Source organism: Monodon monoceros, unplaced genomic scaffold, assembly GCF_005190385.1.
Source record: "Monodon monoceros isolate NGI ecotype Baffin Bay Population unplaced genomic scaffold, NGI_Narwhal_1 Super_Scaffold_16, whole genome shotgun sequence".
Lineage (NCBI taxonomy): Eukaryota > Metazoa > Chordata > Mammalia > Artiodactyla > Monodontidae > Monodon > Monodon monoceros.
The window spans coordinates 38,052,395-38,079,319 of NW_021703772.1; the positions used below are offsets into that span (position 1 = coordinate 38,052,395).

General features: G+C 38.1%; 1 protein-coding gene across 2 annotated transcripts in view; it reads left to right on the forward strand.

Annotated features, from left to right (window-relative positions):
• The window catches only part of ANKRD44 (ankyrin repeat domain 44), a 325,912-nt gene that overhangs the window by 241,920 nt on the left and 57,067 nt on the right, over positions 1-26,925 (forward strand). The gene's annotated exons all lie outside the window — the stretch shown is intronic.

Sequence of the window (26,925 nt, forward strand, 5' to 3'; positions counted from 1 at the left end):
CCAGGTGTGGATAATAGGGAGTGGTGGGGACTGTGGCGAATAGGACATGTTCTGTCTGAGGGGAGAAAGAGCTAGTCAGCTGCAGCTGATGGAGACCAGATGGTACTGCAGACCCAGGTTTGCTAGAATTCCACTGTTTCAAGAGAAGCTACAACTCTAGACTTTTTGTGTGGAGTTTCCTGCTTTGAAAACACTGGGTGGGTTAGAAAGAAAAATTATGGGTTTGTGGCTGAATCCTGACTGCAGGCCATCATTTGCTGTCTTCTGAGCATCACCCTTGATTCAGCTTCACCAGGATACATGGGGTATCCCAAACTCACCATCTCTGGTCCAGTGATAGGTGCCACCTTCCTTACTGGACTCCAACTGTTTTCCTTGTTCTTTTAAAGGGGAAGTCCTACTTTTCAGAGTTATTTGAAGGTGTGTTTGGTGAAACACTTGCCCTTCATCAACTGCATAGTTTATTGAGAAAGGCATGAGGCAGAGAGCCCGCAAGCAATGGTGTGAGCGCCTACATAGAAATGACTCGATGCCCCAGTGAGGCCCTTTACCTTTGGCCTTGCTGCTGGTTTTTCAAATGGTTCCACTTAGGGTCTTTCTTACTATATTTGTTTTAACTATGAATGTGGGAAAATGTTCATAAAGATCACCCAGTTTGGAAATAAAAAGGTGATTATTCTGGTATTGATTTTTGTGACATTTATTGGTGAATTGTAAGTACCTTCATCATTTCTGCGGACTTCCAAGTCTGCTTTTCCTGAGGTTCTTGTGGATGATAAAGATTTCTTTGCTTGACCTTGGGGGTGGCATTTTTTTTCTCTCCCGTTTTAATTCCATCATGGTTCCTCTTCCAGTTACTGTGGCTGCATAACAAATTACCCTCAAAGTTAGTGGCTTAAAACAACACTAATCACTTATTTGTTTCTGGTCAGGCATTCAGGTGTGGTTTAGCTGAGCAGTTCTAGTTAATACCCTATGAGATTACAGTGTCGGGGCTGGCATAATCTCAAAGCCGCCTTCTCTCATTTGTCAATCACGTGGGTAGGAAGAATCGAATTGCTGATGTTCCTTGGGCCTTTCTCTCCGTCTCTATGTGGTTCCTTTTTGCGGTTTTCTCTAGCATGGTGTTTTCAGAATAGCTGGATATCTTACCTGGTGGCTCGGGTTGCTAAAGGTATCCGCCCTGGGAGAGAGTGTGAGTGAGAGTGTGAGCAAGTAAAAGAAAGAGACCGTATTACTTTCAACGATTTAGCCTTGAAGTTCACATTTCTGCGGCATCTGTTCATTGCCGCAGTCACAAAATCCAGAGGGGTGAAGTAGATGCCGCCTTCCAAGCGCAGGAGTATCAAAGAGTTTGTGGACATATTTTTAAACCACCCAGTTCCATAGGAAGATGTAGGAAGCCAGTGACGTCAGAGCCTTCTATAAACTGAATTTAAAGTAGAATCACAAGTGGCCAAGGGGCAATCTCTTATCTTACAGATGAACAAACCAAACCACAGGGGCATTTACTAGGTTGTCCAAAGTCATAGCTCTGGTCAGTAGAGGAAGTGGTACCATGAATCAGGATCCCTGATTTAAAAAAAAAATTTTTTTTTTTTTTACCACATCATGCTGCCTTCCGTTGCTTGTCAAAGCTCTACCACCATCCAAAGCTTTTCAACATAGGGCAAAATCTTGGTAGGACTTGGTTAAGATATAAGGCAATATCACTTCTTCCTTCTAACACCAGCAGTGGAAGTTGATCTAGACCTATCAGCAAATAGGATTTGTGTTTAGATCCCACAAAGAAAGGGGTGTTTGTGTGTGTGTGTGTGTGTGTGTGTGTGTGTGTGAATCAGTGGCAGAGTGAAGGTTTACTACTGTAACTACCCATATGAGCCTGCATTCCAAAGTTTACTTAAGACACAGCTGTCTTTAATTGGTTTTCTCTATGAAAACCATATGTCATCATTGGACATATGAACTTTTATTTCAAAGATTATTATAGTCTTGATAACTTGCGCTGTTTTAAAGTACTTTGATGAGTTATCTTTAATCCAATAGTATAATAACTCTGATAATGATTTACCCATAATACCTTTTTTTCTACGTAAATGATATATGGCACATTATTTTCCTTTTTCAGGAAAGCCCTTTCAGGGCCATTATTTCTGTTATCCAATGAAAAGGTTTTCTGTCTACAGAAAGTTTCACAAGTGCTATATGATAATGAAATTATCCCCTTGATTAGGTCAACACTGTGATTTACAAAGCAATAATGATTATTGGAAATTATGTACATACTTGACATACAGCACTGTATAATTCTAAGGTGTACAGCATAGTGACTTGACTTACATATATTGTGAAATGAGTACCATAATAAATTTAGTTAACATCAATCATTTCATATAGATAAGAGAGAAAGAAGGAAGGAAGGAAGGAAGTAGAGAGAGAGAGAAAGGAAGAAAAAGATTTTTTCCTTGTGATGAAAATAAGGACTGCTTTTGAACAATAAGGGCTTTTTGAAGGGCATCTTTTCTAACTTTAACTTTCTCTCGACTAGGACATCCGTGCACTCATGCTCCTTAAAACTCCCATTTCTTTGAGGACTAGGTGTTAGGAAAGCAAGCCACTTGACCAATATGCACTAGGAGGTATGTACCTAAGACTCACTACCACCATGCCAATCTTCTCCCTTATCTCATGACACAAACACCTCAGTCCTCCTAGGGGGTTATCTGTTTTACAAGTTGGTCCTGACTCTGTGTTAGATGCTAGAATTATGACAATGAAAGACATGATTCTGGTAGCTCTGAATGGCTTACTTGAGCCTCTGAGCAAGAATTATTCAGGGAGACCTTTTTTTTTTTTTTTTTGGCCGCACTGCACGGCATGCAGGATCTTTGTTCCCCGACCAGGACCAGGGATCAAACCTGTGCCCCCTGCAGTGGAAGCACAGAGTCCTAACCATTGGACCACCAGGAGATTCCAGGGAGACCTTTCTTTAAGTCACATTTCCTAGCCTATGTCTCTGGCCTGTGGAAGGTGTGGAGAGAGTAGATGAGTATTTGTGGCCCCTGGGCCTCCCGTAGCAGACCGGGGCCTTTGTGCTTTGGAGTAGGAGTAGGATTAAAAAAGATGGGTGGCATCAGAGACAGCTGATTTGTGAGGTTGGTAAAATTTGTCTTTTGCCTCTTTTCCCAGAGAGCAATTACTGTGATTATGCATATCATTACTTTTGATGCATATTTTATTTGACTCTTAGTGTGTGTTTACTTGGCATTCGTGGTTTACGGCTCCTGTCTGTGATCAGAAGCTTGGAATTTGTAAACCATCCTTTGTGTTCAGTCCATTTTGCTATAATCAAAAGGGAACAGAAATTATTTAAGTTGTTTTCATTCTATTTCCCTTATACAAAGTACTATTGAATTCATTCAATGAGCAAAAAAACTTCTAGAAAGTAGGGTGAACCCCTTAGCCTTGATAGAACAGGTTCAGAATTCTGCCACGTCTGGCTACTTAGGCCAGTGTTTTCAGCTGGGCTTGATCAAAGATGTACGTACCGTGTGTGCAAGCAAAAATCTGCCCACAGTATATGCTGAGAGCTGTCATCAGTCATATTCAATTGGGATCAAAATATCAAAGCGGAACAGAGGAGACTTGGCTAATAAAGCATCTTGTGTCTGAATAAGACTTATGTTTGAGTGGAGGAAGGGAGTTGGCAAAGGAGAGCTCTGTGCCTCCCTTTTCCTTTATCTGGAATGCATTCTTACCGACTCTGGAGAGGAAAGTCAGAGTCGTGCCCCTACTTGGAATTTGTGAGTTTATATGGGCACACTGTTTTTCTCTTACAACATTAAAAATTTGTCTGTGAAAGAAATATCTTTGTGGCTTTGTTACTGAAATGGAAAAATGTATGTGCCAGTATAATTATATAAATTATCTACGGAAATTTAGAGAGATTGTTTGAAAACTCTAGGCCTCTGATTAAATTCAGTCCAAGATTCTACCATGCCAAATCACTTGGAATTTGGCTGCTTCCTTGGGACCTTCTCTCCCTTTCACTGTTATGAGATAATTTGAACTTCAACTGGGAGAGTTTATAGGGGTGACAAACGCCCCTGTGTGTATATTCTAGGAATTTCTGGGATTCTCTGAAGACAGTTGTATCTTGGGCAACTGAACACTGAAATTATGCTGCTTTTTAAATGTGTCTTGTATTTATCATAGGGCTTTAGGAAACCATTACCACCTGGCTTTGTATAAGATGTACTCACATTGGCAGTGTCTAATTAAGCTTCTCAAGACTGAGAAAGCAGAATATAGAAGAGGGGTTTAGAAAAAAAAGAAAAGGAGAGCTACTTAGCAGTCAGCTGAGGACACGATGAAAACCCAGTGAACTTGAACCCCAGCCCCAAACAAGTCTCTGATGGCTTTTCTCTGTCCTCAGAGGTTCTGCTAAGAGATGGAACTGGGGGTGAACATGACCTCCCAGTAGGCGGACTTCCAATGGGCAGTGGAAACTTCAACAATGCTAGTCTTGTTTTTTCTTCTAGTTAATTCAGTTGAAGAGAAACATAAAATCTTATAGAGAACTCTCATTAAGGGAGGGAGCAGAGGTGTGGGCACACATACTTTGATGCTGTTGGCAGCCTCCTCACTGCTGTGAGTAAAAATATAAGCCCACAAGTTTTGAATCAGAATTTGGATGTGAGTCTATGTTCAGAACATTGGAGTAGACAATATTTTAGGACAAAATGTTCCACTTATCTCTTTGTAATAGAGCAAAAAAGAAATTTTTTTGGCTTTACCATGAATGAATTTGTCACTTGATGAAAGAACCATTCAATAGGATGTATTAAAATAAACAATTTCAGTTTCACCTTCAGTTGAGTGTTCAGGACAGTGGAGCCATTGCCCCCACGTTTCAAAGTCACGTACCAGTTTTCAACCCATGGCCCCCATGCCCATTTAAGAGATCAGAGAGCAGATTTCTTTGGAGATAGTTCTGCTTCACATCCCATCACCACTCCCCTGCCCCTATAGCAGGGGAGAAATCCTGATCCCAAGCCCAGTGAGAGAAGCTTCAAGGAGATTGCTTGGATATCTGATATGAATTCCACACACTTTAGGGGGCTGAGTGGACTGGCATGTGATGAATCTAAAGACTGAATGGCTCTGATTAGAGCTTGCTTGCTGGGAAGTTAAATAAAAAAGAGGGCTGTGGTTGAGAAATATTCTACCCCCACCAATGATAGGCCAAGAGTGTATGTTTCCCAATGTCCAAGTGTGAGCCAAGGGCCAGAGCTGCCCTGGAGTTCTCCTGGCTGCGACTCAAGAGGGCTGCCTGGAAGTATGGGGAGGTGTAGGATGCCTGGGGTTGGGGAGAGGGGAATGTGAGCTACCAGCAGAGAGGGGCAGTCACCCAGGGAAGTTGGGAAGTTGTTGGAGAACCTAAATAAGCATCCGAGAGACAGTTTTAAACATCTGACCCAGTCAGAGGATCACTGCCAGAAGGGTGCCAGTCAGTAAGACCATTGTCCCTGTACCCTTGGTGTCCTCCTTTTCCCTCTTCTCTTTAGTCCTGAGGGAGGCAGAGGCAGCCAAGAGGGGAAAGGAGGAGGAGAAGCCATAGTCTGGGAAAGAGAGAAGTCAGCCTTGTTTCCTTCCCCACTGGGGGAGGCGGAGAGGAGCTTCGGTGCTAAAAAGCATTCAGGGTTTGTTACTACATAACAGACATTGTAATTACTGACATGAAGTTATGTTTGTGACTAAAGTGCCTGGAGAACTTTTTGTTATTTGTTGGAGATTTTATCTGAGGTGGCAGGAAAAGAAGTAGTCTCATAAAGATTATACCAGGTATAGGAAAGGGAGAATAAAGTTATTGTTTGATTATACCCCATGACTCACTGGTTCAGTACAGAGTCACACATTTACAGTCATTATTTTAGGAAAGATTAACACTCAGCTCTAAAGAAAAAAAAACTGTTACCCTTTAAATATATGCGAATTTAAATATCAACTTTATAAGACATAGGTTCTAGTAATGCCAAGCACTTATCAGGTACCAAATTATTGAAAAAATGAATCACACTTGTGAATGATAAAGCCTGACTTAGTGATAAAACTTAAATGCTAGTTTATAAGTATTATGGTGACTATCCTGTTAGGAAGGTATTTCATAGAATCCACAGGTGAGAGAGAAAATGAAAATGTACTGTTCTGTAGCTTGGCCTTTTCTGTAGATTTGATTACTTCCCAACACCAACGCCAAATTTTATTGCAACCTCTCCTTTATTTTTTTTTTCAAGATCTAAAAAGCTGTACTGATGCATCAAATTGGTATGAAGACATCTACAAAATTAAAATTACACGCACATACACATGTATACACACTTCCTGTAATTTCTTATAAATAGCTAGTCGGCACTAAGGGATTCAAAGAAGAGGAATCATTGCTCCTGATATGGGAGCTTTAAGGACTCAATGATGTAGCAGAAAGGAAGATTTCTTAGAGAATATAACTTAAACGTTAGCCTAAAAGAAGTTTATCTGGCCTACCTTCCTTCCTTCCTTCCTTCCTTCCTCCCTCCCTCCCTCCCTCCCTCCCTCCCTCCCTCCCTTCCCTCCTTCCTTTCTTCCTCCTTCCCCTCCATCCCTCCCTCCTTCTCTCCCTTCCTTTCTTCTTTTCCTCCTACGCAATTACAGACCCATTAGGCAGGCCTGAGGAGGGTAGGAAGGCAGTCCAGCTGGGGCCCAAGGAAAAGGATATCAGGAAAGCAGCCCAATAAAGATTGGAACTTATTCAGGGAGAGTGTCCTAAATGTATATACACTAAACAACAGACTGTAGCATATATGAAGCAAAAACTGATAGAACTGAAAAGATGGAGAAATCCACAATTATAGTTGGAGACTTTAGCACCTCTCTTTTAACAATTGATAAAACAACTAGATAGAAAATCATCAAGCGTATAGAAAAACTCAATAATACAATCAGCCAAGATGACCTAATCAACATTTATAGACTGTTCCACCCAGCAACAGAATGCGTATTTTTTTCAAGTGCCCATCATATCCTGAACCATAAACCAAACCTCAACAAAACTGAAAGAATTGGAATCATATAGAGTGTGTTCTCCCACCACAATGAAGTAAAACTAGAAATCGATAACAGAAAGATACCAGGAAAATCTCCAGTACTTGGAAATTAAACAACAGACTTCTAAGTAATCCACGGGTCAAAGAGGACATCTCAAGGGAAATCCCCCAAACTACACTGAACTGAATGAAAATACAACAAATCAAAATTTGGGGACACATATTAGTGCTGAAAAAAATTGTAACACTAAATGTTTACATTAGAATAGAGGGAAAGTCTCAATTCAGTAAGTTTCTACCTCAAGAATCTAGAAGAAAGCAGAGCAAAATAAACTCAAGATAAGCAGAAAAAGGAAATAATAGAGATGGGAGCATAAATAAATAAAACAGAAAACAATGGAGAAAATCAATGAAACAATGACCTGGTTTTTTGAAAACTCAACAAATGAAGTAGGGTATATTACTACAGACCTTGCAGACATCAAAAAGATAATAAAGGAACATTGTGAATAACTCTACGCAAAGAAATTTGACAACTTAGGTGAAATGGACCAATTTATAAAACAACACAAACTACTGCAATTTACCAATATGAAGTACTGATCGTTTGAATAGTGTATAACTATTTTAAAAGTTGAATTTTAAAACTTTCCCAAAAGAAATCTCTAGGTCTAGATGGTATCACTGGAGAATTCTACCAAATATTTAAGGAGGAATTAACACCATTTCTACCCAATCTCTTCTGAAATATAGAAGAGGAGGGAACACTTTTTAATTCATATGTGAAGCTAATACCCTGATACTAAAAGCAAACAATGGTAGTACAAAAAAGAAGTGTATGTATATATATATATATATATATATATATATATATATATATATGCAAAAAAATCCTTAAATATTAACAAATAGAATTCAGTAAGAATTATATACCATAACTGAGTGGGATTTATTACCAGGAAAGCCTATTTTGATATTTGAAAATCAATCAATGTAATTCATCATATTAACAGGATAAAGAAGAAAAATCACATGACTGTGTCAAACGCTGTAGAAAAAATGTTTGACAAAATTCAACAGCCATTAACAATTTTCAAACTCTCAGAAAAAAAGGAAAGGAGGGGAACTTCAACTTGGTAAAGAGCATTTAACAACTTAATAAAAAACAGCTAACATTGTACTTAATGGTAAAAGACTAAATGTTTTCACCTGAAATCAGGAAGAAGGCAAGGATGTCTGCTTTCACTGCTCCTACTTGACATTGTGCTGGAAGTTCTAGCCAGGGCAATAGGGCAAGAAAAAGCAGTGAAAGGCATAAAGATCAGAAAGGAAAAAAAAAAAAACAACTTTTCCTCTTTGCAGCTGACGACTGTCTACATAGAAAATCCCAAGGAATCAAGAAAAAACAACTAGAAATTATAAGTGATTTCAGCAAGGTCACAAGATGCAAGACAAACACACCAAAATCAATTGCATTTCAGTATACTAGAAATGAACATGTGGACATCAAATTAAAAATACAATATTATTTACAACTGCCCCCGCAAAAATGAAATATGGGATTATATGCTAAAAACTACAAAATGCTGATGAAATAAATCAAAAAAGATATAAAATGATGGAGAGACCATGTTCATGGATTGGAAGACTCAGCATAATAAAGATGTCAGTTCTCCCCCAGTTAATCTGTAAGCTTAATGAAATTCCTATCAAAATAACAGCAAAGTTTTTTTATAATAGAGGTAATATTTTTCTAAACTTTATATGGAATGGCAAAGGAACTAGAATAGCTAAAACAATTTTGAGAAAGAAAAAGTGGGAGAAATCAGTTTACCCAATTTCAAGACTTATAGCTACAGTAATCAAGATTGTCAGGTATTGGCAGTCTTAAGATACATAGATCAGTGGAACAGAATAGACAACCCAGTCATAGCCACACACAAATATGCCCAACTAATTTTGACAAAGGTGCAAAAGACATTCAATAGAGGAAATGTAGAGTTTGCAACAAATGGTGCTGGAGCAGTTGGATAGCATAGGCAAACAACAATGAGCCTTAATCTAAGTCTCACACCTTATATAAAAGTGAACGCAAAATGGATCATAGACTTAAAGGTAAAACATAAAACATAGGAAAAAATCTCCAGGATCTAAGACTAAGAGTCTTAATACCAACTAAAAGTCTTAATAGGCAAAGAGTTCTTAATACCAATTTTTTAAAAAATTGATAAATTGGACTCCATCAAAATTAAAAACTTTTGCTCTGTGAAAGACCCTGTTAAGAGAATGAAGAAACAAGCTGAAGGATGGAAGAAAATATTTGCAAACCACATGTCTGAGAAAGGACTAATATCTAGAATATATAAAGAATTCTCAAAAGTCAACAGATAAACAAACCCATTAGAAAGTGAGCAAAAGGCACTAACAGACATTTCACTGAAGAAGATAAACAAGTGGCAAATAAGCACCTGAAATGATGTTCAACATCATTAGCCATTAGAAAAATGGCTCCACTGCACAGCACAGCCCACTCAGTTGCACACTCAAGTTCCCCTGGAAGAAACTTCCAAATCTGTATCTCTAACCTCAATCCTCTCCAAGGTCCAGGCTCATCTGTCAAATGGCCTTATAGATACCCCCATGCAGAGGTCCTTCTGGAACCTGAGTGGGTCCTGAACTTTATGGCACCAAATTTCATGGAATTTTGACCAAAAATACAAGGTCAACAGACCCTCGGTCCTTGAAAGAATCAATCCCTCACGCAAAACAAAGCCCTAATTCTCTTTCAAAGCCTTTTCTCATGGGGGACAAGTTTAACAACCATGCTTATTTTTAATAAAGTCATAATAATGGACATTTATTGTAAGCATATTGGGGTAGACCCTGTGCCTACATCATCTCATTTAATTCTCACAACAGCACTGTGAAATAACTCCTGTTTTTAATCCATGTTTCACACGTGAGTATCCTAAAGTACAACGAAATGGAGTAACTTGCCCTGGGCCTTACAGTTGGTGTGATATAGAAGCAGGACTCAAATCCATGTTTATCTAACTCTAAATTCCAGGCTTTTAACCATATGCTCTACTGTCTGGAGGACTGGCAAACTCCAGACTTTAAAAGACAAAGCTGTCCCAGAGGATCTGAATTCACATCAACCAAGAGAGTGATGTCCAAACAAGATATCACTGAGATGAGCAGTGTTTCAGCTTTGTCAAAGGGAAGCGGGAGGACCTCAGACAGTACCAATATCGGTTATGTCTGTGTCATCCATTTCTCTGGAAAGCCTTAGGCAAGGCAGTCTGCATTTTCCTTTTGTGTCAGGAGAACAGAACTACCTTATAGCATTCCCTATCCTGTGATGGGTAAAAGCACCCTAGCTACAGTTCTGAAGTACGTGCCATTATTGGAAATCTGCAGCGCTGACCGCTGGACCTCACGTATTTTCATAAAAGCACTCTTCCTTGGGCCCAGCCTTCCTCCTGAAATCTCTGTTCAGTATGTTTGTAACAGCTGCTGTCAGCTTGGCCTCACTCTTCTTATGATAGCAGCTGCCAGGGATGACCCTTTCCAGCTGGGGGTGGAGTGGGTGGGAGTGAGGGGGAGGGACTTCCCAGCAAGATTGTTTCTCCAAAGACACTTTATTCTTGGCAGCCGCCAAGTCCTCCTGGCTTGTGAGGTCTAGACCAGGTCCCTCTGATAATCACTTCCCTTCTTGACCCTCATTCAGTAACAGAAAATGTAGAGGCCCGAGCATTTTTAAATCAGACTAAGTGCTCACATACACACCTGTGCCTCCAGGTCATGGGGTGATGATGCTCACAAAGAACAAAGGGCCCTTCTGAGATTCCAAAGAAGGGTAGAGGCCCAGCCATCTGTAACAGCTGAAAGGAATATTTAGAAAAACCAAACCACTCAGCAATAACTAAGATTTATTTTCTCTTATGAGCAGATCCCTATAACCTAAGTGATAACATCACTGGATTTAAATTCTGTGGGCCATTCTGTACTTGGAAAAGTAGTTTTGTTAATGGTAAACAATAACATTCAATTGATCACTGGGAGGCCATTTAGTATAGAGTGACAACTTCATAGCATTTTTCCCCCCCAATTCAAGGATTCAGCCAGCTGCTGCAGGTCATGTAGTCCTGTAGTATGCATTTAGTGAAAAAAGTCCACGTATTACTGAACCTGTGCAGTTCAAACTCATGTTGTTCAAGGGTCAACTGTATTGTTGGTCTGTTAGGATTTTGTATTTTTGTTATTTTTATCATTATCCAAAATAAAATGTGATCTTCCAGAAGAGTACAGGTGCTATGCTGTGAGAGTTCAGGGGAGGGCACATCCCATTCTGGGTTCAGTGGTTAATGAGAGATTACCCGACACTCGTCAACACAATGCATTTGCTGTGTTTGTCTCTCTAGATTTCTTGTCTGATCACTGCCACCGCCCCCCTCCCCATTTGTGTGAATGTGGGATAGTAGCACCAAATCTGAAATGAGTTGAATGATGGAGAATGTGGGTAGATGTTTGGACTTGGTTAGACCAATTGACCAACATGTCATTTTCAGGATATCAGAAGTTTTCATGATGGTTTCTTTCCTTTTGATGATATTTGCATCATCCACTAAATAGAAAAGTTGTAACTGACATCGTACATTGGAGTAAAAGGCAAATGGATACTGTATCTCAAATTGTGCTCCTGAATCCCATTACCATCTGGGATCAGTCATTCATAAAAGATTAAACGTGAGGCAGGTACACATCTGAATATATGTGTGTCAGTCTCTCCCATCTGTTTTAATTTTGCTTAAAATAATAACAGCTTTCTTTACCCACTTAATTGAATCTGCGTTGATTCTTTTAATGTTCATTAGCCAGAGGTAGTCTGTGGCGTTTAGCTAGAGTTTCAGAATCCCACCAAGATTAGCTTTAATTGAATCAGTAGAAATTTTCTTTAAAGCTGTATATTTTAATGACTGAGCTAGAATCACTAAAATGTTAATTGATGCTTAGAGTGGGTAATTTATACTGTAATTTAAGATTAAAAATGGTATCTGAAGATACATTTATGTTGGTTTACACAGCTTTTGTGGGGACTGAGACCAGGTAAGCAAAATGCCTTTCTGAAGCAGGGTACTTTTACTATCACATAGTTTTTTTAATTATTAAAAAAAAAAAAGTGTATTCAAATCTAGTATTTCCTTTTTTCTCTTTTTCTGCAGTTTTTAATCATATTACCATGTCCCTCAGATTTTACATCCCTCTCCAACCTACCCCTGCCTCTCAAATAAAACCTCCCTTGTCCTAGGCAAATAAATTTCACCTTGTGCTGAGGCAGAAAGTAAATTAACACAATGATAATATAATTTAGGGTAAACTAAGAATATCATCTAGAAGAGAATTACTTAAACTTAAGAATTGCTCTCAGAAGTCACCATGGAAACATGAGGGCAATGTTACTGTTTTGCCTGGTAATACACAAAGAACTGGATGTGCTCAGCAAGTGGAATTGATCAAATGTAACACCCATGACCCTGAATATTTTACAGGGTTGACTACTTGTCACCATTTTAATATGTCTGTCACTTAATGCAATCAAATGTTTTGCAGTGCAGAACTTCAACTGAATTAGCTCTCAGATGAGTATTTTTGTTGATAGATAGGTGGATAATGGGTAGGGGACTGAATACATTTTAAATAGTATGAAATCCAGGAGACCTGCTGCCTTTTTGTTTTAGATGCCAACTTATAGTGGTGATTAAGCCCCGGAGTTATATAAAGACTCTCTAATAATCAAAGCCTTTGTAGATAAGCATTCACATTTTATCAGTGAACTACTAATACCCTGGGAGGTAAAATAATTAAGCAGACTGACAAAATCTAGGCTACTTCAATTTTCATTAAAATTATCGATTATCTCTTTTCATCTTGTATGGTATCCCTTCTCTGTTTAAAAGGTTTTAATTTGCAGAACACAGGGCAATAAACAATTAAGTGCTGGGAAAAAAAAAAAGATTCACAGTCTAAATGTAGAGAGAGCATCTCTTTGAATCCCCCAGTTCAACTCTAGTGCTTTTTTCTGTTAACTTTAAGCCACATTGATTTAAATATTTGGTGACTTTGGAGACCTGCAGTGTCAAGGATGAGATGAAGGGGTAGTTAGTTATTAGTATATGCATAACTACAATCCCAAGACATTTTTCCAGATAGTACTTAAAAAGATAACATTCTTTACTGTTGAACGAAGAATTGGACTATCACCTGCAGTGGCACCATCTGGTGGTTTCATTTTCAATTCACTGCATGTTTATTGAGAACATATACTATACCGGGTACTGCTCACTATAAAGTGGACCCAGCTCCATCCCAATGGACTCAGCATATGTTGTGAACTGCCAAAAATGCAGGCAATAAATGAAAGAACTTTTCTGTTGGAAGTATGTGGTTTCTATAAGATTCTTTGTCTTATCTCAACCCTCAACATGTTTCATTTCATTTAGATAAAGATATCACAAAAAACTTTAGATAAAAGCAAACAGAACTGTTATGTGGTTAGATCACTGTAGACAAGATTCAGAATAATATAAAGGGCTTGGGGTTAAAGATCTATTCTTTTTTTAATGTTATCTACAGTTCTTATGTTGCTTAAGGTAGATTTTTTTAGGCTGAATATTTTTTAGACTGAAAACGTCCACTCAAAAGTACTGACAATCCTAAACAAAATGTTGGCAAATTAAATGCAACAATGTATGGAATAAGAGAAGACCTGCATCGTAATTGAGATAATTGAGTGGGAGTATTCTAGGGATACAAATGTAGTTTAGCATTAGAAAATCAATGAAGGCAATTTACCACATTAACAGAAAAAGAAGAAAAATATCAGATAAACATCTGCATCAATGTAGCAAAAATATTTGGTAAAACTCAGTGTCCAGTTATGATTTTTAAAAGGCTTAGCAAACTAGGAATGGAAAGGGACTTCATTAATCTGATAAAGATTATCTGCAAAATGTCTGTGGCACACATCATACTTAAGAGTGAAATATTAAAAGGTTTTTTTCCTTACAGTGGGAAACAGACAAATATGCCTGTTGTGTCCCCTTCTATTCAACATTAGACTGGGAGTCCAAGCTGGTGAAGTAAGGGAAGAAAAGGCATTAAGTGTGGTAGACAGAATGGCCCTCAAGTGATGTTCACGCCCTCATTCTTGAAACCTTTGAATATGCTACCTTACGTGGTAAAAGGGTCTTTGCAAATGTAATTAAGTTACAGATATTAAGATAGGTGGCAGGTCAATTGCATATGCCTATAGGGAGAAATGAATCTTTTCTTCTACCTCACACCACATACAAAACTCAATTCAAGATGGATTGAAGGACTTCCGTGGTGGCACAGTGGTTAAGAATCCGCCTGCCAATGCAGGGGACACGGGTTTGAGCCCTGGTCCGGGGAGATCCCACATGCCATGGAGCAGCTAAGACCGTGCTCCACAACTACTAAGCCAGTGCTCTAGAGCCCACGAACCACAACTACTGAGCCCACGTGCCACAACTACTGAAGCCTGTGTGCCTAGAGCCTGTGCTCTGCGACAAGAGAAGCCGACGCAATGAGAAGCCCGTGCACCGTAATGAAGAGTAGGCCCTGCTCACTGCAACTAGAGAAAGCCTACGTGCAGCAACAAAAACCCAACACAGCCAAAGATAAAAATAAATAAATTTATAAACAACAACAAAAAAAGATGGGTTGATAAGGGTATAAGGTCAACATACAAAAAGCAATTATATTTCTGTATACCAGCAACAAAACAAATAGGATATACACATTTTTAAAGATATCATTTACAAAAATATTTTAATTTGCATCAGCATCTAAAATGTTATGTAAATTATCTTTCTATAAAAACTATAAAACATTATTAAGAAAAATTAAAGATGACCTAAATAAATGCCCTTATCTTACCATGTATAAGGTTAATATGTTAAAAATCAATTGCTTTTCTATATCCTAGTAACAACAAACAGAAAATGAAATTTTAAAAAGATACTACTTTAACAATTACAATTTTCAGTAGCATAAATATATTAAATGCCCATACCATAAAATTTACTATACTTCAAAAAAATTAACTGTACTTCAGTAAATGGAAAAATAGATTCTTTCCATTGATTAAGACTCAATGTTGTAAAGATAACAACTGTCCCCAAACTGACACAGACTCATCAGACTCCCTGTAGGGCTTTGTACATGTGTGTAAATTGAAAAGCTGATTTAAAATTTTATATAGAAGTGCAAAGGGCAAAGATTATACAAGGCAGTCTTGAAAAAAGAAAAACCTGGGGTCTTACACTTTCAGATATCAAAATCTGTTACGAAGCTGTAGTAATGAAAATAGCATGGCTTTGGAGTGAAGATAGGTAACTTACAATGGGACAGAATGGAGAGTTGAAAAATAGATCCACACATATACTATCCTGATTTACGATAAATGTGGCAAAAGGGTCTTTTCACTAAATTTTAATTGAATATGCATATGGGGAAAATGAATTTTTTTATCATCTACAAAACAATTCAAGATGAATTGCAAATCTAGATGTGAAAGTTACAATAATAAAGCTTTTAGAAGAAAACATAGGAGAACTTCTTCATGACTCAGAGGAAAAGATTTCTTAAATAAGACACAAAACTAATAAACCACAAGGAAAAATTGGATAGATTGGAATATATTAACATTAAAATTTTGTTCATTAAAGGACACCACTAAGAGAGTGTAAAGGCAACCTTCAGAGTGCAATATGAAAAAGGTCTTGTATTCAGAATGTGTACAGAACTCTTACAGAATATATAAAGAAGCCTTAAAAACCATTAAGAAAACAATAGGAAACCCAGTAGAAAAATGGGCAAAAGGTGTGAACAGGCACTTCAGAAAAGAGGATATCCAATAAATACATTAAAAGTTGTTCAACTCTATTAGTCATTAGGGAAACATAAATTAGTGTCCTATTGTATTAGTGTGATATAACAAATTACCACAAATTTAGTGGCTTAAAACAACACAAATTTATTACTTTACAGTTCTGTAGGTTAGAAGTCCAACACAGACCTGACTGCACTAAAAGTGTCAGTAGCACTGCATTCCTTTCTGGAGGCCCTAGGGAAGAACTCACTTCCCTGCCTTTTCAGCTTCTAGAGGCTGCCCTCATTCCTTGGGTCTACCCCCTTCCTCCATTTTTAAAACCAGCAATGTTGTATCTCTCTGACCCTTCTTCCATCATCATATCTGTCTGTGTCCACAGCTGAAAAAGGTTCTCCACTTCAAAAGACTTGCATGATTAGGTTAGGCTCACCCAAATAATTCACAATCATCTCTCAATTTCAAGGTCCATAACCTTAATCACATCTGTGTATTCTCTTTTGTCATGTAAGGTAGTATAGTCACATGTTCTGGGAATTAGAACATGGACATCTTCGGTCTACAATATGCTTACAACTTCACACCCACCAAAATGACCAATGAAAAAGAAAATACCAAGTATTGGTAAGGATGTGGAACAAGTATCACACTCATACAGTTGTTAAGAGAAAAACCACCTTGTCTTAAAAAGCCCTTTTGTTCACCCTTCATTTTAAAAGAGATTTTCACTGGTTATAGAATGCTGTGTTGACAACTTTTTTTATTTCAGTACTTTCCTAATGTCACTCCATGGTTCGGGCTCACAAAATTTCTGATGAGAAATCTGCTATAATTCTTTGTTTCTCTGGATGTAATCTTTCTTTTTTTTCTCTGGTTGCCTTCAAGATTTTCTCTTATCTATAGGTTTCAGCAGTTTGACTAACATGTATATAGGTGTGTTTCCCCTGCTTTGATATTTAAACTGCTTGAAATTCTCTGGGATTTTTTGATCTATGGTTTTTTGGGGGGTTGTTTGTTTTTCAGTTTTGGGAAATTCTTCAAGTATTTTGCTGGCTCATTCTTGTTTCATCTTCTGGGACTCCAGTTACATGTATGTTAGACTGTTTGATAGCTGTGGATACTTTGTTATTTTTCTCTTTCACTCTTTTTTCCCCTCTATTTCAAATGTTTGGATCATTCAGATTGACCTGTCTTCAAGTTCACCGATTCTTTCTTCCATGGTATGTATTTAGTCTGCTGATGAACCTGTAGAAGGAATTCTTCATCTCTGATATCATGACTCTTTGTCTAGTGTTTCCATTTAATTCTTTCTATAATTTTCATCTATCTGCTGAAATTCCACATTTATTCATACATATTTTCTACCTTTTCCACTGAATTCTTTAACATTAGTTAACTTAGGTATTTTAAAGTCCATACATGATCGTTTCACCCATTTGGGTCATCCGTCTTTGAGTCTGGTTCTGTATTGCTTTATCTCTTAAAAATAGGTTGAGGGGGTGTTCTTGCCTTTTGTATCTCTCATAATTTTTGAGTGAATGGTCAGTGTTTTGTGTGGAAGAACAGTAGAGACTGAGGTAAATAATAATCACAGCTGGAAATGGATAGGCCTCTTCTTCTCAGTGTTAGTGTGAGCATGCATCAGTCTAGTCAGGAACTGAGCTGGGTTTGAGTTTTGTTGTTGGCATGGTTATCTTCAGTACACCAGAGACTTAAAATTCCTCTGGAACAAGCCATTGCTACCTTGAGCTTAAAGTGGAAACTGAGCTGCCAAAAGGTTTTTCTCAGTATTTCTTCTTCACTCTCACCTTTCAGCAGTCCCTGCATCCCTGTTCCACAGGAGTGGTCCTTTTCCATGCTGTTACTTCTGCAGTAGATTGCTTTTTTTTTTGACCATGCTGCGGCTTGCAGGATCTTAGTTCCCCAACCAGGGATCAAACCCAGGCCCCCTGAAGTGGAAGTGCAGAGTCCTAACCACTGGACCACCAGGGAATTCCCAGCATTCCTACTCTTCTACCCTTTGATAGACAAACGCAGCACTGTATCTATGGTGGTTCTTGAGTAAGAGAGAGGTTCCTGCCACTCCCTGAGTGATAGCAGAACTCTGCTTTTTGTAGATATAACATATAGGCCTAAAAGGATTTTCTGCCGTCCCCAGGGGCAGAGGATTTTTGCTTCTGCCCCTCTTCAGAGGAAGACTGATTTTGCTTTTACCCCTCCACCAGAACTAGTGGAATATTGTCCGGGTCCTAGGGATGAAAGAGTTGTCGCCCCATCCTGCTGGCCTAAGACTTTTACTCTGTATGAGAGAAGAATCCAGGGAAACAGGCAGCGTTTCCTGTTTATCTTGCAGTGGCAGCCAATCACCTCCTCCATACCTCCTCCACCAAGGAGGGTTCTCCTTGGTCTCCCATTCTGCCCCCAGTCTTGCTAATAAGCACCCAGTGGAGACCTATGGTAAAGAAATTTCAAGTTGAGTGCAGACTCCCCTTGTGTCTGATATTCCCAGCTATTCTAAAAGACAGCTTGGCCTTTAAGAATTCATTAGAAATTTGAGTTGATTTCTTTTTTCCTGCTTTTTTATGGACGTCACTACTTTCACACATGCTGTGCCATAGGTGAGACAGTTCATGTGTCCCTTTTCTCCTTGGATGGGCTTATTACTCTTCTGAATTAATTTACTTAGTTGCCTTGTGACCTCAGCTCTCTGATGAGCTCAAGAAAAGTGATGATTGTGTAGACTATCTTTTTTCTCATTGTTAGGGTAGGAGCAGTGTGCTCTTGTAGCTTTCAAAATCCTAAGTGAAAGCAGAATGATGAAACCCTTTAGAAAACTGGCAATGTAAATTAAAGCTAAAACTATGCATGCCCCCTGACCCAACAATTCTACACATAGGTATACACCCAACAAGAATGTCTAAATCTGACTACCAAAAGACATGGCAAAGAATGTTCAGGAAGTACTATTCATAACAACCCCAAACTGGAAATTACCCAGTGCTCTTCCACAGTAGAATGGTAAAATATATCGTGGTGTAGTTAAAGTGAGATACTATAAAGCAAGCAGAGAATGAGTGATTTACAGCTACACATTGCAACATGGGTTAATCTCACGTACATAATGGCGAGCAAAAGAAGCCAGATACAAAAGAATACATGCTTTATGATACCCTTTAAAAAGAGCTCAAAAATGAGCCAAGCTAATCTATGTTGTTAGAGGTCAGGATAGTGTTTACTCATGGGAGGGATTAATGATTGCAAGGGGGGGCATGAGAAGGACTTTGAATCATTAGTAATGTTGTGTATCTTGATCTGTGTGCTGCTTGCATAGAATTCTTGATACTGGAATGATTCTGCTGGGTCAAGGTATTATGTTTCAGTTAAACTGAAAATTAATGTCCTAGAAGGGAACATATTACTACCTGCTGACATCTGAGCTCTGAGACAGCAAAAGCTTGAGAGAATGAGAAAAAGGGCATAAATTTTGCTCTGTGGGGGAGACTTGCACAGCTAGAGGCCAACGTAAGAGCATCGAGAGGATGAGGGAGTACTGGTCCAAAGTATTAGTCCAATTTTTCCATGTCTGCCTCAGGTTGATGTCACCCGGACCCATATCTTTTCCATATTCTGTGACCTCAAAACATCTGTCACCATAGTATCTGTACAGAAGGCATTCTGTAAGTGATGCTTTAACCACGAAGTTACTAGGACTATTATTCTAAAAGAGCTCTGGGAATATCCATATGGCCCTGTAGTCATGAGGAAATTGTTATAAATCAAACAAGAATTCCCCATTGTTTTGGGTTTTTTTTAAAATTTAATTTTATTTATTTATTTAATACAGCAGGTTCTTATTAGTTATCCATTTTATAAATATTAGTGTATATATGTCAATCCCAATCTCCCAATTCATCCCACCACCACCCCTGCCCCCGGCTTTTCCCCTTTTGTGTCCATATGTTTGTTCTCTACATCTGTGTCTCTGTTTCTGCCTTGCAAACCAGTTCATCTGTACCATTTTTCTAGATTCTACATATATGCATTAATGTACAATATTTGTTTTTCTCTTTCTGAGTTACTTCACTCTGTATGGCAGTCTCTGGGTCCCACCACGTCTCTACAAACGACCTAATTTCATTCCTTTTTATGGCTGAGTAATATTCCATTGTATATATGTACCACATCTTCTTTATCCATTCGTCTGTCTATGGGCATTTAGGTTGCTTCCATGACCTGGCTATTGTAAATAGTGCTGCAGTGAACATTGGGGTGCATGTATCTTTTTGAATTATGGTTTTCTCTGGGTATATGCCCAAGAATTCCCCATTGTTAACACCATGGAACTAGAAATAGCTAGTTAGGACAGGATCGCTTACCTGCTTCCAGGATCATTGTGGGCATAATTTATTGCTCACTTATTGACTTATATCAAGAAAGCCTCATTAACTGAGTGGTAGGCACAGGTATTTTCTTCAGTTTGTATTGATACTTACACAGGAATTTCATTATCTTTTGCTTAACTATCTAGACTTTAATTTTAAGAGGATGTATTTGTCTTCAGTGGTAATACCTATTAATGTTTGATGTGGCTCTGCCTTTGAACCTTAAATGTTGTTGACTTTTTTTTTTGAGGTCAGATTGTCAATTCTTGCTTTGATATGCATAAATTCAGTCATTTGAGTTTTCTTAGAATGATAGCAAAACAAATACTTTCTCTCAATTCTCTAATGACCGTGAAATTTAGGTAAATCTGTGTTCTATATTGCAGAATTTTTTGGTGCTTTGCTTAGGCCACCATCAGACACCTTATATCATCAGTGTATCAAATTATTTCATTGAATGCATACATTGCATACAACTTGGGACACTGAGCTAAAACATAATTATACTTCAGATCCTTTTCAAGGTTTGAGCCTCGTGTCTTCAGTATGTCCTATAATTGGCCTGGTTGTGACTCTTTTCTATTTTCTTTCATCCTTTCCTTCTCACTGTCCGTTGCCAGAATATAAGGGTATGTGTAGTGTGGAAGATAGAATTTGAGAGGTCCTTTGATAAACTAGTTCTTGAGTAACATGTTAACGTGTTACCCACTAAACAACATGTTATACAGTCAGCTCTATAAATAGGTAATACTGGGTGAGATTTTCATCTGATTTGATCTAGTATCAATGGTTATTTACCCTTTTTCAGCATAAGTACTCATGTCAATATTTAAAGGATAGCAGTGGAGGTAGAATTGGATTATAGTTAGGGAATGGAATAGAAAGGCAGAGGGGTATAATTACCCTATTGCAGGTTGTTTTCTGATTATAAAACTAATATGTGCTTAATTGTAGAAAATTTGGAAACATTATAGAAATATAAAAAGAAACTTGAAATCCCCTATAATCCCACCATCCAGAGATAACCCCTGTTTAAATTTTGGTCTGTTTTCTTCCAGTCTTCTTTCCCATGTGTATGCAGATGTGTGTGTGTGTGTGTGTGTGTGTGTTTGTGATGTTTTAACTCTCTCAAGGTCTTCAGAACAACAATAACAATAAAACAGGAAATCATTTTAAAAAAGGAATTGATTTAAATTCTTACTCAGGAGTGGGGCAGTCATGCATCAGTTTAATTTAAACTTCGGCAAAGGAATATTTTATTTGGAACTTGGCTAAAGGAGACAAATTGGGTCCATCTGGTTTTAATCCCCCCTTTACCAGCTGAGACGAGCAGCTCACCTTCTCCCCAGTCTTCTCTTCCCATGTTGTTTGGCAGAGCTGTACACTCTCTGGCATGATTACCAAAACAAATGAATGCTTCTTAAGTCTGCTTGTAATTAATAACTCCCAACAGAACATGAGTCTTCCGTAGGCTTGGAATCTTGCCTAATTTTCTCTAAGATAAGTAATTAGATGCTGAGGGCTGATAAGGCTCTTTCCTCTGAGCATCTGCCAGACAGCCGGTATCTGTAATGTGGGTAAGATGATTAAAGTCTGAAAATAGCTGGAGGTTTTCTCCTGTGTCACAACCGAAGATATTTATTTGTACTCCATCCTCCAAGCCCAACACAGCCCCAAAGGAGAAAAGATTTAAAATGGATTTTTAAAAGGCTATACCTAAAGTCTTTTAGATGGTTTAGTTAGCCTCTGTTTTCTATTTTCTTCTTCATTCAACTCACACATTTTCTGTGCAGTCAAATTAAATGTGAAGGATGGGTTTCTCACTAGTTATGAACACTATCAAGTTAATGATTACACTTTCTCTGGAGCTTGGTCTATATGCCAGTGGATTCAAGTTTACTAAACTCCTTTATAAGAATCTCCTAGGGCACTCCCATCATAGGACTTCTATTTAGAAACTTGTCTTCCTATTAGGAAGTTCTAAGTCAGATCTCTATACTTCTTGGATGGTAACACTTTCCAAAGTTTCAATGGGAATACTTTTCTTTTACCTGCTTTTATTTCATTCCCTTACAGCGGGCTTTCTCAACCTTGGCACTGTTGACATATTGAACAGGATGACTCTTTGTTGTGTGGGCTATCCTGTGCAATGTAGGATGCCTTGTAGCATCCCTGGCTTCTCCTCACTCAACGCCAGTAGGAACCAATGCCCCCTCTAATTTTCGACAGTCAGAAATGTCCCCAGACATCGCTAGATGTCTGTTAGAGGTTATAATCAGCCTTGTTGAGAACATCTGGCCTACAGAATAGTATTCATGTGTCAGTGGTCACAGTAAGTTAAAGTAGATCTTTATTTATCCATGAGCTATAGCTGGGATTTCAAGCTAGTACTGGGAAGAGATGAATGCATCTCTTCAGCAAAGTTACTGTTAAATAATTCAGAAGGCACATGTGGAGAGCAGTTGACTGAACACATATTCTGATTTAAACAAGCTGGTACCTCCTAGTAGCTGGATTTGGTAGAAGCTTACAGTTTTGAGAAGCTTGGGTCCTACTGTTTATGAGTCATCAGCACTTTACAGATACAAAAGGGAGGCATATGAATAATTCCACACATTGAAGTGCTCATCCCAGGGGCTCAGATCTGCTTCTGAGAGGGCTGTGCTCTCACAGAGCCCAAGCACAGCTAGGAATAACCGTGGTTTATTTATACGACTTTCTGTAGGCAAGAACTTTCAAAAAATAACCTGGTGGTTTGCCAACAGAAGGAGGCTCGAATTTAATTGGCCCAAAGTAACTAATTATTTGTGGAGAAAAGTTTTAATTGCAACAAAGGATATTGTGAATTGGGAATGAGGGAGAAAGAGGATGCTTTGTTATTGGTGGTCAAGGTGTGTCCTGGCCAAGATCCAGAGAAAGGCCATTGGATTAGTTTAGAAGGGAGAATAATGTATGTTAAACAGGAAAACATGCTCCAGGAATCTTCTTTCTTCCTTGATTAAAATCACTGCTAAGGTCAAATTCTTAAGGTAGGAATTCGGAAGAACATCTGGTTATCCTAAGGTGTATATAAAGCAAGAACATTTGAAGCATAGCTGACAAGAAAATATAAAAGTTAGAGAGGGCAGACAGCAGAAGCAAGAAGAACTACAATCCTGCAGCCTGTGGAACAAAAACCACATTCACAGAAAGATAGACAAGATGAAAAGGCAGAGGGCTATCTACCAGATGAAGGAGCAAGATAAAACCCCAGAAAAACAACGAAATGAAGTGGAGAGAGGCAACCTTCCAGAAAAACAATTCAGAATAATGATAGTGAAGACGATCCAGGACCTCGGAAAAAGAATGGAGGCAAAGATCGAGAAGATGCAAGAAATGTTTAGCAAAGACCTAGAAGAATTAAAGAACAAACAAACAGAGATGAACAATACAATAACTGAAATGAAAACTACATTAGAAGGAATCAATAGCAGAATAACTGAGGCAGAAGAACGGATAAGTGACCTGGAAGACAGAATGGTGGAATTCACTGCTGAGGAACAGAATAAAGAATGAAAAGAAATGAAGACAGCCTAAGAGACCTCTGGGACAAAATTAAATGAAACAATATTCACATTATAGGGGTCCCAGAAGGAGAAGAGAGAGAGAAAGGACCAGAGAAAATGTTTGAAGAGATTATAGTAGAAAACTTCCCTAACATGGGAAAGGAAATAGCCACCCAAGTCCAGGAAGTGCAGAGAGTCCCATACAGGATAAACCCAAGGAGAAACATGCCAAGACACGTAGTAATCAAACTGGCAAAAATTAAAGACAAAGAAAAATTATTGAAAGCAGCAAGGGAAGAACGACAAATAACATACAAGGGAACTCCCATAAGGTTAACAGTTGATTTCTCAGCAGAAATTCTACAAGCCAGAAGGGAGTGGTATGATATACTTAAGTGATGAAAGGGAAGAACCTACACCCAAATTACTCTACCCAGCAAAGATCTCATTCAGATTCAATGGAGAAATCAAAAGCTTTACAGACAAGCAAAAGCTAAGAGAATTCAGCACCACCAAACCAGCTCTACAACAAACGCTAAAGGCACTTCTGTAAGTGGGAAACACAAGAGAAGAAAAGGACCTACAAAAAAAACCCAAAACAATTAAGAAAATGGTCATAGGAACATATATATCAATAATTACCTTAAACGTGAATGGATTAAATGCTCCAACCAAAAGACACAGGCGTGCTGAATGGATACAAAAACCCATATATAAAAAGACCCATAATATATGCTGTCTACAAGAGACCCACTTCACACCTAGGGACACATACAGACTGAAAGTGAGGGGATGGAAAAAGATATTCCATGCAAATGGAAATCAAAAGAAAGCTGGAGTAGCAATACTCATATCATATAAAATAGACTTTAAAATAAAGAATGTTACAAGAGACCAGGAAGGACACTACATAATGATTAGGGGATCAATCCAAGAAGAAGATATAACAATTATAAATATATATGCACCCAACATAGGAGCACCTCAATACATAAGGCAACTGCTAACAGCTACAAAAGAGGAAATCGACAGTAACACAGTAATAGTGGGGGACTTTAACACCTCACTTACAACAATGGACATATCATCCAAAATGAAAATAAACAAGGAAACAGAAGCTTTAAATGACACAATAGACCAGATAGATTTAATTGATGTTTATAGGACATTCCATCCAAAAACAGCAGATTACACTTTCTTCTCAAGTGTGCACAGAACATTCTCCAGAATAGATCACATCTTGGGTCACAAATCAAGCCTCAGTAAATTTAAGAAAATTGAAATCATATCAAGCATCTTTTCTGACCACAACACTATGAGATTAGAAATGAATTACAGGGAAAAAAAAGTCAAAAACACAAACACATGGAGGCTAAACAATACGTTACTAAATAACCAAGAGATCACCGAAGAAATCAGAGAGGAAATCAAAAAATACGAAGAGACAAATGACAATGATAACACGACGATCCAAAACTATGGGATGCAGCAAAAGCAGTTCTAAGAGGGAAGTTTATAGCTATACAAGCCTACATCAAGAAACAAGAAAAATCTCAAACAATCTAACCTTACACCTAAAGAAACTAGAGAAAGAAGAACAAACAAAGCCCAAAGTTAGCAGAAGGAAAGAAATCATAAAGATCGAGCAGAAATAAATGAAATAGAAACAAAGAAAGCAATAGCAAAGATCAGTAAAACTAAAAGCTTGTTCTTTGAGAAGATAAACAAAATTGATAAACAATTAGACTCATCAAGAAAAAGAGGGAGAGGACTCAAATCAATAAAATTAGAAATGAAAAAGAAGTTACAGTAGACACCACAGAAATACAAATCATCCTAAGAGACTACTAAAAGCAACTCTATGCCAATAAAATGGACAACCTGGAAGAAATGGACAAATTCTTAGAAAGGTATAACCTTCCAAGTCTGAACCAGGAAGAAATAGAAAATATGAACAGACCAATCACAAGTAATGAAATTGAAACTGTGATTAAAAGTCTTCCAACAAACAAAAGTCCAGGACCAGATGGCTTCACAGGTGAATTCTATCAAGCATTTAGAGAAGAGCTAATACCCATCCTTCTTAAACTCTTCCAAAAAATTGCAGAGGAAGGAAAACTCCCAAACTCATTCTGTGAGGCCACCATCACCCTGATACCAAAACCAGACAAAGATACTACAGAAAAAGAAAATTACAGACCAATATCATTCATGAATATAGATTCAAAAATCCTCAACAAAATACTAGCAAACAGAATCCAACAACACATTAAAGGATCATACACCACGATCAAGTGGGTATTATCCCAGGGATGCAAGGATTCTTCAATATACGCAAATAAATCAATGTGATACACCATATTAACAAATTGAAGAGTAAAAACCACATGATCATCTCAATAGATGCAGAAAAAGCTTTTGACAAAATTCAACACCCATTTATGATAAAAACTCTCCAGAAAGTGGGCATAGAGGGAACGTACCTCAACATAATAAAGGCCATATATGACAAACCCACAGCAAACATCATTCTAAATGGTGAAAAACTGAAAGCATTTCCTCTAAGATCAGGAACGAGACAAGGATGTCCACTCTCACCACTGTTATTCAGCATAGTTTTGGAAGTCCTAGCCACGGCAATCAGAGATGCAAAAGAAATAAAATAAATACAAATTGGAAAAGAAGAAGTAAAACTGTACTGTTTGCAGATGACATGATACTATACATAGAGAATCCTAAAAATGCCACCATAAAACTACTAGAGCTAATCAATGAATTTGGTAAAGTTGCAGGATACAAAATGCACAGAAATCTCTTGCATTCCTATACACTAATGATGAAAAATCTGAAAGAGAGTTTAAGGAAACACTCCCATTTACCATTGCAACAAAAAGAATAAAATACCTAGGAATAAACCTACCTAGGGAGACCACAGACCTGTATTCAGAAAACTATAAGACACTGATGAAAGAAATTAAAGATGATATCAACAGATGGAA